General features: G+C 34.0%; 1 long non-coding RNA gene across 1 annotated transcript; it reads left to right on the forward strand.

Annotated features, from left to right (window-relative positions):
• The first annotated feature begins 4,664 nt into the window (after positions 1 to 4,664).
• Positions 4,665 to 5,796, forward strand: LOC106132344 (uncharacterized). The gene is made up of 2 exons (XR_009657329.1): positions 4,665 to 4,756; positions 4,945 to 5,796. It is a non-coding gene; the product is annotated as an uncharacterized LOC106132344 (long non-coding RNA).
• The last annotated feature ends 6,770 nt before the right edge of the window (positions 5,797 to 12,566 follow it).

Below are 12,566 nucleotides of genomic sequence, written 5' to 3' on the forward strand. Positions count from 1 at the left end.
TGTTTTCAGGGTTCCGTGTTGGGCATGGATTGCAATAAATGATGTTTTTTGCAATGCATGTCCAATTATTATATACATATGTACATCATTTATTTTGAAAATAATTATGTACATTTCTAAAATTTGATACAGTTAATAGCAAAAGTAATTCATTATCTTCTCCTTCCTCCTAGCTTTATTGCCAGTTGCATCCTCACCACTCTGGAGAGGAGATTGGCGAATGCCTTTGACCATGGATCCTAGATTGAGTGAGTCAGGTTTTTACATGAAGCGACTTCCATCTGACCTCCGCAACCTTTTCAGAAAAAGTAATTTCAGGAAAAGTAATTCATTATGATATCAGATATTTCATGTTGCCTCTTCTTCTAATGGCTAGCATAATTGTTTATCTTTATTTCACTTTCTGAAGAAATAGATTCACACATGTTTGCCTGCATGTTTCAATTCATTGAATGTCATAAATTACCATTGTGAGATTCACATTCTCATTTACAAATAAAATAAAAATTGAGAAGTCGATATTTTTCAGCTTTCATCAGATTTTTCTAACAATATGAAAATTCAATATACCTACCTAGGTAAATGTTTCATCGAGTTACGGAACCATAGTTTAAAAATTGAGTCGCACGTGTCATTTATTTTTTATTTTTCTGGAACAAACCACAAACCTGGTTGGTTTTTTCTTTCGATGCTGGAGTGTTTCATGTCGAGAATGGAAAAATACCGAATAGCCTTTAGTATGCGGATTAATGAATGTGTCAGCCCGGCTACGTTTTTATATGCATGGTTTAATGCATGTGAAATTTCCTTTGGTGTCCTACTCGGATTTTTCCCTACAAATTAGTGTTACAATTTCTGAACATAGTTTTTTTAGTCTGGGTCTAAAATAGAAGATCAGCCTGGCATAAGTATATATTCATAATTTACTACGTTTAGGAAAAGACGGAGTGGTCTACCGATAGGCTTTTTAAACACCTACCAAATTTTATAAGAATGTTCAATAAAATAATGAAATTTAAACAATGTTGGAAAAATCTACCTCCTAGCGTTATACAATTAGATTTATGTTTAAAACAGGATTCAGGAGTTTCACTTAAATATGTCAACAAAACTTATAATTAATTCTAGCGCTTCCAAAATTAGTCTACTTATTACGTAATGATGACTTTATCCCGGTGACTTTACCAAATATTGTTAGCCGCACTATACTGTCTCAATGCTTGTATTGTAATAATTTGCGTGTGCGTAGTATTTTTACTACGCTTTTATTTTAAATGTAGTTGTCATGCATTCACTACGTCCTCATCCTCCTGGACGGGACAACAATATTCTTTTGTATGTTCCAGTTTGACATCGAGGCGAATGTGCTTGCGCATAATTTACTATGAATTATCTACTAATCATTCCACGCCATGCAGTCTATTTCTTTAGGCACTTAAAAGGTAACAATCTTGATATCTACTTCTTTTGGTGGAAAAAATCATTTTAAAATTAATTCACAGCCATGAGAGGAAAAACTAAATGGAATAGGTACCAGATGTTACCTATATTACGATTTTTACTTTTATTAAATTATTTAAAGAATCGAATAGTACTGCGTAGCAATGAACTTGCAAGCACTTAGCAGGGTACCTCATGTTGAAGTAAGTGCTGTTTTTGCTCACCTCATGACGTCAAACTGGAAGGAGAAACCAGTTTGGGCGTGATGCGTTTTTATCCAAAGGATTTATTTGACCACACGTGCGTCATTTGTTACTGGTTTGTATTATTTTCGGGTGCTAATTCTAGGATTCAGAGTAACAAAATCAACCATGACGTTTTTTCCAATGAACTTCCGGGAAAGTCTGTTTTCCTAAATTTGGTAAAATCATACTTTTCATTTAATAATGAAAAGTATGATTATATCAAATTTAGTTGGTCACTTTTCTTGTAATCAAGAAAAGTTTGATGAAAGTGGATGAAACAAATAAGTATGCAGAGGTTAGGTAAGATAAAGATAAAGTCCCTGTAGGGTACTTTTCTGGAATTGAGAGGTGATTACATCAGAGTTATATAAGTAAATAAAGACGCTCTTATTTAAAAACTTTATAATGTTTCCTCCGATAAAGAGATGATTACCTAGATGATAGGTATATCTGTATATGTTAATCACAAGGAATTCAAATAAAAAGTTTTAAAATGAAAAACCGATGTCTATAAGATGTTTCTTGCGGGTCGATTTTGTCGGACAAAAAACGGGTCTCGTGAATATAAATCGTAAAAGTCGTAAATGATCTCGTGTTATGTGGTATCGAGTTGAACTTAAAAATGCACATTGTCTAGTTTTAACACAGAAAGTAGATGTAGGTATGTTGTGTACAAAAAAAATGATTTTAAAACTTTACAAATACAAACTCTTCACTTTAGGAAGTGTGTCAAGAAACTCCATTATTATATTACCCCGGCACCATTCTACCATCGGACCACATACCCATATGGACAGATGGACACATGTGGACAGGCCTTACCAGTTGTATTTTTGAAAATCATTTTGAGTAGGAAAGAACCGTATGTGGTCTATAATATAACTCTACTCGTTGCGCTTCAGGGAACTTTCAGAGAAACAAGGATTATTAATATTTTCGAACGTACCATCTTCGACCTTATACGTAAGTTTATATATAGCTTTGCTTCCTATCAGCAGATAGAGGTCAAAGGCACTTAACTATTTGAAAAACTGATATTTCTAGATGTTTCCGTAGACATAACTTGACCGATGAAGATCTAGTAAAACGGAGTTCCAACGAGCAAATATGATCTGCACAGTTCCGGACAACCAAGTAAATAGTGGTCAGCAAATGTCTACAGCAAATACTATAATATTTCCTGGTACATATATTAGCGCGTATGCGTAAACTAAATGAAATACGGTGTATCATCATACTTATCCTAGAATTAACATATTATCATCCAGTTAACATAAAAGCATACATAAGGTACATAGGTTCGCATGAACTTGTAAGCAACGCCTCCATAAAGGGGAAATGTTGTTTTCATTAAATTAGAAATTTCTAATAAAACGGATCTCTGTGCTAGGTTGCTGGAGGACGAGCTTTTTACGTAATTTTTGTGAGTGACAAATGGAAAGTGTAGTCTCTGCCTACCCCTTCGGAAGAGAGGCGTGAATATGTTTGTATTTTTTGTCTTAATCAAACAATACGATAAGTGCAAGCAAGAACTTTATAAGTATGTTATAGAAGCAATGAAAAGGGCGCTGAACAAGGAACCGTAGACGCATTGTTTGTTCGTACATTAAGTGTTTAAGCCATCTTGTGATGTTTACTGCATCGAGGCTAAGGGCCTGCTTAAAATGTGCTAAGTAACACTAAGGAAATAATGCGCTGATTCTACGCAGTGCTTTGAGGTCAAAAATATTTGTTTGTAGCAGGTAACCTTCCCACGCCTACTACTCAACAAACAAACTTAGTTTATTAAACCTAACTTGTAATTTTCTTGAATATGTAAGAAAAATAAATTGATAATTATCAGTCGTACTGATCAATTGTTAAGTGAAAATATTTGGTGACAACTCGTAGAGATCTTATTCAGATTAAATTTCTCTTTCTGGCTACCAACATTGCCAACTTGAACTAATCCGAAAAATCCTAACAAAAATATCGTTGAACGCCATCGTCACTTAAAATTCTTATGTAAGTTTGTAACAAATTTGATTTTTTTGTTTGTCCACTTAGTGTTGAATGACTGTTGAAGTAGGTAGTGGTCGAAGTGAAAGTACTATTTATATTTTGCTAAAACCATTGCATCACACATTTTGTTAAATGTTTTTAACAATTGCAGTTTGTGATTTACGTTTGCATGTTAAAATTATTAGACTCGTAGGTACATATTCTGACCATGTTCTTTTCCCGGAGTTGTGGGCAAATACTTCATCTTTCCATTTGACATGATTCATCAACTACTGGTAAATCTGATTTAATTTTAACCTAATGTTATGTAATAAATGAATCTCTAGAAAAATGTTGTTTTGCAAATGTCAAGTATATAATATTTCCATATGTACTCAGATTACAAATAATGACCTACAAAATATGTTTGATAATGAACACGAAGTGAATGCACTCGGACTGTCCAGTGGCAAAGTCCAAATGGTGGACTTTGCACCGTCTAGCAGTTTGCCGAGAGCAGAGACCAAGGTCGTTAACATTTTCTAGACGGATAACAGTTCGACACAAAATTACATCAGTCAGTTCGGGTAAAACAATATAAATGTTTTTTTTTATCGTAGGTATAGGGTAGCGCTAGCGGCAGCGGTAACGATAGCGGGTGGTGGAAACGGGTAGCGGCCATCTAATTAAATAAATAAATATATAGGTACGGGACAAATTACACAGATTGAGTTAGCCTCGAAGTAAGTTCAAAACTTGTGTTACGAGATACTAACTCAACGATACTATATTTTATAATAAATACGTATAGGGGGAAGTCCCCTAGCGCCGAACGGCAGGTAGTACCGAACGAATGCGGTACCTTTAAAAATAAGCAAACGAAAGCGGTCATTTGTGGTGAGAAACCAAGAGACAAAGCTAGATAAGCTGCGGGCGGCGCTGCAGCAGTCAGTTATGCTCAGAGCGGGCGTGACAGGAGATGCATTCATTTTGCGCGCGCGGGAACGTGACGTATCGTGTACAGAAGAAAATACCGGTTCTTACAAGATTTACGAGTGGAGACATTCCTATTAGAGTTTAAGTTGTCTTTGGTAAGTATTAATGCAATTTTAGTACTTAAAACTAATATTAAATAAGTACGTTTGAGTTAATTCTCATATTCATTTTGTTCTATGAGCCCCTAGTACCGAACAGTGTATTTTCCCCTATGACCGAACAATTATTTTTCTGCAATTATTTTATTTTCATTGATGTTAATAATTTCATTTTATGGTTTCAGATAATCTTATATATTAATAATGGTGAGGGCGAAAAAAGGTCGTTCATCGTTCAAAACTCCAGCCTTTGGACAGGTCGTTCATGAAACCCTTGAAGAATGCCTATAATGAACAATGTGGGATGTGGATAAGAGCTAATTCAGGGGCTAGAATTACTGAATTCGATATTGCTGGACTTGTTTCAGAGGCTTTTAAAAAGGTAGCACGTTATGACATAGCAGCAGCATTTTTGACAAAAATATTTTCAGTGATTTGGATTATTTGCCAAGCGATATTACGAATATTCCAATGGAAGAACGTTATGAAAATCTAGCCTATCCATCCAGTTCTTCACGTGCAGATTTTGAGGAAGTGATTGATAGACATGCCCCTAGTATTCCTCAAAATTTACTGGAACAAGCGCCTGTTGTGGATATTTTACCAGAAAGCCCATTAATGTCGGTTGCAAGAGAAACACAAGTCTCTCACCTCAGCCTTCTTCTAGCAAAGCCCCAGAATCAGTGCAACTCGTGTAAAGAATGGGCTCAAGAGGCATGCGCTGATATTCCAGAGTGCTCTGACATGTATATTTGTGACAGGTGCCACCTTTACTAGAAGTGTTAGGTCATAAGGACAATTTTTAGGTATGTTCGGTACTAGGTGCCACAGAATGATGAACCAAAAATTAATGCCCATGATTAGCTATAATTTTCGCTAAGAATTTGTATTCTGTTAATTATTTGTTAATTTACTTACATGTCTACGATTGTTGTGTACCCAATAATGTGAAATAAATTAATAGAAATCAATTCGTATTTTTTATAATGCCCTCTAAGCTTAGGTGTTCGGCACTGCGGGACTTCCCCCTATAGATAAACATCCAAGACCCAGGCCAATCAGAGAAAGTTCGTTTCTCATCATGCCCTGGCCGGGATTCGAACCCGGGATCTCCGGTGACACAGACAAGCGCACTACCGCTGCGCCACAGAGCCCGTCAAATAATTGCATTGTATAATCATTCTTAACAAAAATTTTAACCACTTAAAATTCGAAGAGAAAAACTGAAAGATGGTATTGTATTATTTTTTAATAATTGCTTATCAATTTCTTTTTTTTAAGTTACGCTTTTTGTCTCTCTTCAAGGGACATTTTTGCTGCTATGGTAAACAATGGTTCACATTTAACGTTCAAAACAGTACTCACTTACATGAACTTTATCGTTTGTTATTACTCTATTAATATTTCCTATACTTTTTAAAGTTATTTTGTAAGTTTTAACCTTTCAAAAATTAGTTCCCCACCCTATTTCGTAAAGTGGTAAGAGATAGAAAAAAAAAATTAAAATTGTTTTGGAAAAGTTACATTATAATAAATTGTTTCCATATAAATAAATCTGTTGAATCTGGTTTTAATGTTAAAAAAATATATATTAAGAATGTTCTTTAAATCATTACCTTACGGTTCGTCATAGTATATGTATCGTTTAAAGGTTAAACAACTTAAATGAATAGTAAGCAATTTAAATTGCCATTATATATGATATTTTTTTTGGTTTCGAAGTTCACAAGCAGAGGTACTTCGAAAAGTCAGGGTGAAGACATGAAAGTTCCCTTACTATTTCTTACTAATTGGTAATGAGTAAGAATATACTTTTAGTTTGTTGGGGGACAAATCGGTGGGACCACGGGTATAACACAATCTATTACTTTTTTTTACATTAGAGCGGACATTAGAGCATCGCGGTGGTCGAATAGATAAAGTGCCCGAGAAAAATGCGCATTCAGGCACAGATTCAAATCATATTTCGGCCAATACCGATGGCCCTTTTCTAAGTTATGTACAATAATGTAAATTAGTTCAAATACTAACTAATGCGCATTTAGGAAACGGGATGTAAAACTATGGTCCATTACGGGTTAGGTTATTGTCAAGGGGCCTCCCAGGCTTCTCCCCAGAGAGGTGAAGATGTAACCAGGTTTAAAGCTAGGAGAGAGGGAAGAAAAGAAGACAGTGACCTGTGCAAGGTCGTGAGATGTAAACTACGCAATTGAGTTCGTCAAATTGCGTAACCGTTCAAATCGTAAATTACATCATTCAGTATTTTGCAACCGTGTCCTTAGTCCTTTACAAAGTTACTGCATTAAATCTAGTCTGTTGCTCTATCGTATTTAATAAAAATTTGGTAAAAGTATTTCCAGATATTTAAGTAATTTAACCCTAACTAGCTGCTCCAGTCTAATTAATGTACGATATCAGGTGCTCTAGTTCCAAAAATAAAACATAGGGTCTATTACGTTGTCCAATCTTACAAAAAAAAAAATTGTTCATTGAAATCTGGCCACAAGATCCGAATATAAACTGGTACAAATAGTCATACAAACAAATAGGAGTATGGGTAATCGTATAAAGCTTTGTATGTAATGTATAATATTTGTATAGGTACTAATGTTGAATTTCGATGGAATTTTATAAAACTTAAATTCAAAGTGGACTGTCATTTTGAAAGTTTTGTAAGGTCACAATAAATTTATATCCTGCCTGAAAGGAAAACAACACAACCTATTGCCAAAAACTTGATTTTGAAGGCGGTCATTTGAATTACCTTACATTAACATGTAAGTTAAGTACGCCCGTGACTCAATCGAATTATTTCAAAAACAAATTATTTATGTGCGGTATCTAGTAATTTGATAAAATAAAAAAAACAAAGCATCTAAAGAGACTTCATTTATTTGAGTATCATTAATGTTCAAAGAAAATATCGTAAATAATCGAACATACTTGTACAATGAAAAATGTCATAATAAAATAACATAGCTGCAAATGTACATATTTTAGTGGATAATGTTAAATATTTGGTTTAAAAGTTTTTGGTTTATATTTTGTATATTGTTTTAATATTTATACTAATATTATAAAGCTGAAGAGTTTGTTTGTTTGAACGCGCTAATCAAAGAACCTATTAGGAGCAAATAAATAATGAAAAATGTGAAAACAAAAAAACGGGGAAAATTAAGCATCCTTGATGCCTTCAATGATGCCCGAAATAACTATTCCACGCGGACGAAGCACAGCTAGTAAGTACCTTATAAAAATACAAAACAAAATAAAGTAGTATTTTTGAGAACTTTCAATTTATCATGTATACACCCACTTAGTTATAATACTTAATATTATTTTCCCAGAACTAGGTAGTCAATTCATAAATCTCATACGACATTTACGAATTATTTATAGTCATAACAATAAGCTTCAATCTTGTCTTATGTCATTACTTCTGAGCATCACTTACTTTAAAGACAAAAGAAAATATTTATATGATATTACTTTAGTGTGTTTGTTTTCAAATAACAGTAACACTGAACTTCAGACGGTGGTTCAACTATGAACTTCACTAATGTTTTAAATTTGACAAGTTATGCAAATTTTTGTATGCTAATAAGAAGGATGGTACTCCTGTATTATGTATTTATGGTTGAATTGATGCTTTTATTTGACTGTTTTATGCTAAATATTATCTAAATATACTCCATTGTTTCGCAAATGATTTCAGTTTTGTTTCTATAAGACTAAATCATTCTATATTTTCTTGGTCAATTATTTACATAATATTATAGACATATTTGGAAACGTTTATTATTTTCATAATAATAAAGACAAACGTTTAAAAATTAACCTTTTGTAAATTAACCGTTTTATTAATTATTTTATCAGTGTTTAAGCAGCTGAATGGAACAATAATAAAATATTTTTATTTATTCAGTTGGTACCCATAATGCAAGCCTTCTGAAAAATTCTTAAGAAACCCCAAGGTGAACACCAGTTCAACACATTGTGTACCAACACAATGCTTTACATAATTAAATAAAATAAATATTAGGTATGTTAAATAGATAAATTTCTTACAAAATAACATTTTTACTTTTTTTCACAAACTTTCTATTCACTACTGTCACTATAACGAATCGTTTGGTGGTTGCGTTTCTTTGCCGCTGAATCACAAGATTTTACTGATATTACACAGAATTTTATCTGAATGACTTTGATCTTGGATGTTTTCCAATATAACTATTGATTAGAAAGTACAGTCATCAATGAGTTTGAATTTCTCAACAAAATTTGCAAACTTATTAACGGCTAGCTCAAACTGTGCCATTTGTTCCGCATGCTTTACTATTCACTAAACGTCATCGATGATGCCTTTGAGTTGATGACATGATCTGCTTCCTAGTTTTCTCATAATAATATAAACCTTTTGTCCTATGAAATGAAGTCCATTTCTGACTACTGAGAGTTGGTTTGCTGATGGCTAACATATAAGTGACGTCGAAAGTCGACATGGATTTCCATACTTAGATATCATTAAAGGAAAGTATGTCTATAGTTTATATCAAATTTAATGTAAGCGATAACGGTAGCTATTACTACAAAGCTATAGGTAGGTATATGGTGCAACATGAGTGCAACACATATTTTTCTTACCCGAAGATCAGGTTAAATAGAAATATGTTGATTAAATTTTACTCGCGTTATAAAAAAGTAATGTGTGCTTAAATTTTGTATTTGTTGTTATTTTGGTATGCAGACAACAGCTCTATAATATATAACCCGGATTTTTTATAATCACGAAAATAAATCCGTTCACATACATTATTGAGAATTAATTTACATGATTCGTCGGGAAATTACCGTCAATCAATTTTTAATTATAGTCTCTGACGTAGGGTAATTTGTTTTGGCGGAAGAAAATTGTACCTAGGTACTGCATTTTTGTGTATAATAATCATAATTCAATTTAACGGTCATTAGAATTATTAGGCTTTTGTTTTCCTCTGTAAGGTTTTCTTTCTGGTAGGGGTTATCCATACTTGTATAATAAAAAGATAATATATATACATACATAAATAAATACACATAGTCACACCTTTATATCTTACGGGGTAGACAGAACCAACAGTCTCACAAAGACTGAAAGGGCGTATTCAGCTGTAATAGGTACTTATAATGATACGACGGTCGTACGCAGTCGGTTTGCTGAATGAGCCCTTATTCAAAATAGGTTAGATGTCTCTGTAAAGGTGTAAAAAAAGGGAGTCGTTTCGTGTGAAAACCTGATTTACCCAATACTGGATTTCGTTCATAAGTGGACCACGAGCTCCTGTCCAGAGAGGTGACGATGCAAATGGGACTTACCTACCTCAGGAGGATTAAATAACGATACTTTCTGTACTAACGCCGTCAAATTTATCGGTTAAAAAGAATTGAGAATTATGATATTTAAAATGTAAAATTAAGTTACATAATTTTTTCGAGGTAAGTACTGACATAATATACCATTGGAATTTCCTTCACGTCAGCGGCCTGGAGCAAACTTGATTCAAGTGTCAATAACCCCGCTGAGAATGCGAGCCTCTTCTTTTATGCAATTTAAATTGCAAGTTGGAATTCTGAATATAAGAAGAATGCATCGTCTTTATAATAGGTATTCTTCTATAAAAATGAGTTTTTTAATTTGTTTTTCTTTTATATGTTTTACATATACACAAATAAACACCTCTTTTCCGGAGGGGTAGGCAGATACTGTTTTCAATGCCACGATTGATGTTTTGCTTCATCGACATTCATAAGTCTCTTCATACAAGCAAATAGATTTAAGGTACGAGGATGTAGGTATTTTATAAAAAAAAAGTAATTTCGTAAATTATATTATTTTTTGCACTGATTTTTATACGAGTACCTATCACTGTATGTACTGGTAATATATGTAGTTCTAGTCGTTAAAACTTATATAGGTAGATTTATGTTAAGCAGGCTTGCGTATACTTAACTAGCATATGCTCGGGACCTAGTTCCCATGAGAATTCTCAGAAAAATTATCTAGTTTGATCTTGCATTTTAGCCGTAAAAGTCTTCAGACAGACAGATCTTGGCATAAATACATTAGTATGGATTAGTTAGAATATATCTGTCATGCCAGTATTAACTTCTTAAGCAATAATATACCTATATACACTAACTATAAACGTTTTTAATGGCAATTACGTTTTGCACTTTGCCGTGCGAATTGAACCCATTGACACTTCCTAGTTGTTAAACACTGTCTCAATTGTCTCTCGGTTATTTTTGTTCATTATCTTCCATTCATTTATGATTCTCTAATGTTTTATTTAACTTCTCAACACATGCGGTGTCAGAAGTCAAACAAGCAAATGTCACCATTGTTTTCGTGGAAGATTAAAAGATATCACAAATAACTTATTTTATTGTTCAAACTTATCCTATTATGACAGTTAAAATCCATTACCATAGGCTCTGTCTACCTCGCAAGGGATATAGACGTGACTATATGTATGTATGTATTACATGATTACCTGATCATATTTTTTTGTGCAAAAATATACCTACACGTAAAAATTTAATAGTGTTATTTCTAAGAAAAAGGTTACAACAATTAGCGCGATAGAACGAAGTCAAACACCTGTCGACTTTAGGATACAGCATTTTTTTGTGGGTCACTTGAACTCAGAGGTCAGACAATCGACGGATCACTATACTATGTAAGTAGTATAAAGCAAAGTCGCTCCCCGCGTCTGTCCCACTGAATGTAGGTATGTATGCGATCATTAAAACTTCACAACTGATTTTAATGGAGCGTTTTTAATAGAAAGAGGTACCTATTCAAGAGGAAGGTTTATATTGTAAAATACTACCCGTGATAAGCCGGGGCGGGTCACTACTCTAATATAAAATTTTACTGTAGTCCCTAGCAATGTTTTTCATTAATTCTGCTGTAGCAAGCTGAAATTTGGCTTTTTGTTTGGTGTGCACTATACGCTTAGAACATACATACCTTGCGGGGTAGACAGAGCCAACAGTCTTGAAAAGACTGAATGGCCACGTTCAGCTATTTGGCTTAACGATAGAATTGAGATTCAACTAGTGACAGGTTGCTAGCCCATCGCCTAAAATAGAATCCCAAGTTTGTAAGCCTGTCCCTTAGTCGCCGCTATATACGCTAAGAATATTATTCCAAATCTACATGGAAACAGGAAAAATATATTTTTCCACACAGTGCCGCCAGTTAGAGCTTCTTTGCTTGTTCGCGTTGGTCTCGGTAACATCCACACCTCTCTGGAAACAAGCCCAGGGTGCGTTTATGACCATGATCTTCGGGTTAAACTTGTTTATAGGAATCTCCTAAATTTTCTTGCGACATGCGGGAGGGTGCCCCTTGTAATTAATGATGCCGCAATGATGCAACGTGGACACGCTATGCTTTGTTATTGTTGCAGAACTTGTTGCAAGAATCGGCCAATTATAGAGCCTTCGGATACATTTCTATTATTTATCAGCGGGACGGAACACGTGCCGCTTGTTTCCCGGAAAATTAGAATAAAACCACTTCATTTCTTTACCGTGCATGTCGTAAAAGGCGACTAAATAACAGTCCTTCCAGATTACAGAATCCTTATATTATCTTAAAAAAGTTAAATTGGTTGCTATAAAACTTTCTCGAATTTAAAATATTCTCAAAGCAGTAATCGTGCTTCTTAGAAGTCTACTAAAGTGAAGCAAATCACAGGTCGGTCATACCACATTATTAAGACCACCTCATAATAATCGGTTCAGCGCATAACCTGTACTC

Source organism: Amyelois transitella, chromosome 3 (genome assembly GCF_032362555.1).
Source record: "Amyelois transitella isolate CPQ chromosome 3, ilAmyTran1.1, whole genome shotgun sequence".
NCBI classification, from domain to species: domain Eukaryota; kingdom Metazoa; phylum Arthropoda; class Insecta; order Lepidoptera; family Pyralidae; genus Amyelois; species Amyelois transitella.